The sequence below is a fragment of the Montipora foliosa genome, chromosome 13 (genome assembly GCF_036669935.1).
Source record: "Montipora foliosa isolate CH-2021 chromosome 13, ASM3666993v2, whole genome shotgun sequence".
NCBI classification, from domain to species: domain Eukaryota; kingdom Metazoa; phylum Cnidaria; class Anthozoa; order Scleractinia; family Acroporidae; genus Montipora; species Montipora foliosa.
The window spans coordinates 2,354,418-2,359,417 of NC_090881.1; positions in this window are offsets into that span (position 1 = coordinate 2,354,418).

Below are 5,000 nucleotides of genomic sequence, written 5' to 3' on the forward strand. Positions count from 1 at the left end.
AGCATTCTTCGAACCCTCTAGGCAGTCTATTAGTCCCATGTGCTTTTGGACTTGACTGCATAGAGGGATCGTATCATACTTCGTTTTAACCACTCCCTCCCCCCCCCCCTACCCTTAGCCTAACCACATATCTTTGACTATTTGAGGCGGATTTTGGCCCTCACCTTTGCTGTTTAGGGCTTCCTTCATTTGTTTGTTATTAAACTCAAGTGATTATTAAAGCGGCTATATGGCCAGCTACATAGCCAAAGATTATCCGCAATTGGAAAGTTTCTTATTTCCTTGTCAAACACCCTTCTCAGCAAACAGAGCAAGCCCAAACAATGGTGTCTACTGTTATGCTATTTGATTCGGAGAGGGCCAGGATAAATTGTTTCTAATCTGCCCGATTTTAACACATACAGACTGTATATTTCCCATGCTTTTAAATGAGACCTATTTTGAAAGTCTGCCATCTATTTGGCGTTTGAAATTGTTCTGTAAAGCAGTGCGTGTATTTAACTCCATTTTGCCGAAAACATTCGCGTGAAATCTTTGAGGCCGTTTGTAAAGGTTTATATCCCCTCAAATTTCAGCTAGAAAGTTGAATTTGATCTTATTGGAAAGCTAAAGCAAGGCAAAACACGATTACACAAAGACTATTTATCTTATATATCATGTACTCGAGAAAATCAGGTACGCGCCTTCACCTTAAATTATGCTTTTTCGAACGTTGGTAACACTATTAACTTAACAGTTTAGGAAACTTCGTTCGTGTCTTCAAACTTTTGCCGAAGACAAAAAGCAATACATTATACATCATAGAAATTGCAAAACTGTCTACTTTACAAATATTATTAAGCTTTGGCCAAACTTTGTTTCGTTTTTCAGTTATCATTCTGACATGGGATAGTAATACGTCCCTACAACACCATAATTTGAATGTTGACTGCTTCAAAAATTATCATAGACTTCTTAGCGAATGCCGGGAAGAAACTGTTTTTAATCTGCCGGATTTTAACACATACAGACTATATATTTCCCATGCTTTTAAATGAGACCAATTTTGAAAGTCTGCCTTCTATTTGGCGTTTGAAATCGTTCTGTAAAGCAGTGATTGTATTTGACTCCATTTTGCGGGAAAAATTCACGTGAAATCTTTGAGGCCGTTTGTAAAAGTTTATATCCCCTCAATTTTCGGATAGAAAGTTTAATTTGATCTTATTGGACAGCTAAGGAAAGGCAAAACATGATTACATAAAAGCTATTTACCGTAGATATCATTTACTCGAGAAAATCAGGTACACGCCTTCACCTTAAATTATGCTTTTTCGAACGTTGGTAACACTATTAACTTAGCAGTACAGGAAACTTCGTTCGTGTCTTCAATCTTTTGCCGAAGACAAAAAAGAATACATTATACATCATAGAAATGGCAAAACTGTCTACTTTAGAGATATTATTATGCTTTGGTTAAACTTTCTTTCGTTTTTTAGTTATCATTCTTATACTGGATAGTAATACGTATTACAACACCATAATTTGCATGTTGACTGCTTCAAAAATTACCATAGACTCCTTAGCGAATGCCCGAAACAAATTGTTTTTAATCTGCCCGATTTTAACACATACAGACTGTATATTTCCCATGCTTTTAACTAAGACCAATTGTGAAAGTATGCCATCTATTTGGCGTTTGAAATCGTTCTGTAAAGCAGTGGTTGTATTTGACTCCATTTTGCGGGAAAAATTCGCGTGAAATCTTTGAGGCTGTTTGTAAAGGTTTATATCCCCTCAATTTTCGGCTAGAAAGTTTTTATTGATCTTATTGGAAAGCTAAAGCAAAGCAAAACACGATTACACAAAAAGTATTTATCCTAGATATTATGTACTCGAGAAAATTAGGTGCGCGCGTTCACCTAAAGTTATGCTCTTTCGAAGGTTGGTAACACTATTAACTTAACAGTACAGGAAACTTCGTTCGTGTCTTCAAACTTTTGCCGAAGACAAAAAAACAATACATTATACATCATAGAAATTGCAAAACTGTCTACTTTAGAGATATTGTTAAGCTTTGGCCAAACTTTGTTTCGTTTTTCAGTTATCATTCTGACAAGTCATAGTAATACGTCTCTACAACACCATAATTTGAATGTTGACTGCTTCAAAATTTATCATACACTTCTTAGCAAATGCCGGGAACAAATTGTTTTTAACCTGCCCGAATTTAACACATACAAACCGTATATTTCCCATGCTTTAAAATGAGACCATCTATTTGGCGTTTGAAATCGTTCTGTAAAGCAGTGCGGGTATTTAATTCCATTTTGTGGGAAAAAATCGTGTGAAATCTTTGAGGCCGTTTGTAAAAGTTTATATCCCCTCAATTTTCGGCTAGAAAGTTTAATTTGACGTTACTGGAAAGCTAAGGCAAGGCAAAACACGATTACATAAAAAATATTTATCCTAGATATCATTTACTCGAGAAAATCACGTAGGCGCGTTTACCTTAAATTATGCTTTTTCGAAGGTTTGTAACACTATTAACTTAACAGTACAGGAAACGTCGTTCGTGTGTTTAAACTTTTGCCGAAGACAAAAAACAATACATTATACATCATAGAAATGGCAAAACTGTCTACTTTAGAGATATTATTATGGTTTGGCCAAACTTTCTTTCGCTTTTCAGTTATCATTCTGACAAGGGATAGTAATACTTATTACAACACCATAATTTGAATGTTGATTGCTTCAAAAATTATCATAGACTCCTTAGCGAATGCCGGGAATAATTTTTTTTAATCTGACCGATTTTAACACATACAGACTGTATATTTCCCATGCTTTTAAATGAGACCAATTTTGAAAGTCTGCTATGTATTTTGCGTTTGAAATCGTTCTGTAGAGCAGTGAGTGTATTTAACTCCATTTGCGGGAAAAATTCGGGTGAAATCTTTGAGGCCGTTTGCAAAGGTCTATCTTCCCTTAATTTTTTGGCTAGAAAGTTTAATTTGATCTTATTGGAAAGTTAAAGCAAGGCAAAACACGATTACACAAAAACTATTTACCTTAGATATCATTTACTCGAGAAAACCAGGTACGCCCGTTAACCTTAAATTAAGCTTTTTTTTTGGAACGTTGGTAACACTATTAACTTAACAGTACAGGAAACTTCGTTCGTGTGTTCAAACTTTTGCCGCAGACAAAAAAAACAATACATTATACATCATAGAAATCGCAAAACTGTCTACTTTACAGATATTATTATGCTTTGGCCAAACTTTCTTTCGCTTTTCAGTTATCATTCTGACAAAGGATAGTAATACTTATTACAACACCATAATTTGCATGTTGATTGCTTCAAAAATTCTCATAGACTCCTTAGCGAATGCTGGAAGCAAATTGTTTTTAATCTTTCTGATTTTAGCACATACAGACTGTATATTTCCCATGCTTTTAAATGAGACCAATTTTGAAAGTGTCCCATCTATTTGGCGTTTGAAATCGTTCTGTAGAGCAGTGAGTGTATTTAAGTCCATTTTGCGGGAAAAATTCGGGTGAAATCTTTGAGGCCGTTTGTAAAGGTTTATCTTCCCTTAATTTTTGGCTGAGAAAGTTTAAGTTGATCTTATTGGAAAGCTAAAGCAAGGAAAAACACGATTACACAAAAACAATTTACCGTAGACATTATTTACTCGAGAAAATCAGGTACACGCCTTCACCTTAAATTATGCTTTTTCGAGCGTTGGTAACACTATTAACTTAACAGTACAGGAAACGTCGTTCGTGTCTTCAAACTTTTGCCGCAGACAAAAAACAATACATTATACATCATAGAAATCGCAAAACTGTCTACTTTAAAGATATTATTATGCTTTGGCCAAACTTTGTTTCGTTTTTTACTTATCATTCTGACAAAGGGTCGTGATAGGTATTACAACACAATAATTTGCATGTTGACTGCTTCAAAATTTATCATAGATTGCTTAGCAAATGCCGGTAACAAATTGTTTTTAATCTGCCCGATTTTAACACATACAGACTGTATATTTCCCATGCTTTTAATTCAGACCAATTTTGAAAGTCTGGCATCTGTTTGGCGTTTGAAATCGTTCTGTAAAGCAGTGCGTGTATTTAACTCCATTTTGCTGGAAAAATTCGCCTGAAATCTTTGAGGCCGTTTGTAAAGGTTTATATCCCCTCAATTTTCGGCTAGAAAGTTTTTATTGAGCTTATTGTAAAGCTAAAGCAAGGCAAAACACGATTACACAAAAACTATTTACCGTAGATATCATTTACTTGAGAAAATCAGGTACGCGCGTTCACCTTAAATTATGGTTTTTTGAACTTTGGTAACACTATTAACTTAACAGTACAGGAAACGTCGTTCGTCTCTTCAAACTTTTGCTGAAGACAAAAAACAATACATTATACATCATAGAAATCGCAAAACTGTCTACTTTAGAGATATTATTAAGCTTTGGCCAAACTTTGTTTCGTTTTTTACTTATCATTCTGACAATGGGTAGTTATAGGTATTACAACAACTTAATTTGCATGTTGACTGCTTCAAAAATTATAATAAACTCTTTAGCGAATGCCGCGAATAAATTGATTTTAATCTGCCCGATTTTAACACATACAGACTGTATATTTCGCATGCTTTTAAATGAGACCATTTTGAAAGTCTGCCATCCATTTGGCGTTTCAAATCGTTCTGTAAAGCAGTGCGTGTATTTAACTCCATTTGCGGGAAAAATTCGGGTGAAATCTTTGAGGCCGTTTGTAAAGGTTTATATCCCTTCAATTTTTGGCTAGAAAGTTGAATTTGATCATATTGGAAACCTAAAGCAAGGCAAAACACGAATACACAAAAGCTATTTACCGTAGATATCATTTACTCGAGAAAAAGAGGTACGCGCGTTCACCTAAAGTTATGCTTTTTCGAACGTTGGTAACACTACTAACTTAACAGTACAGGAAACTTCGTTCGTGTCTTTAAACGTTTGCCGAAGACAAAA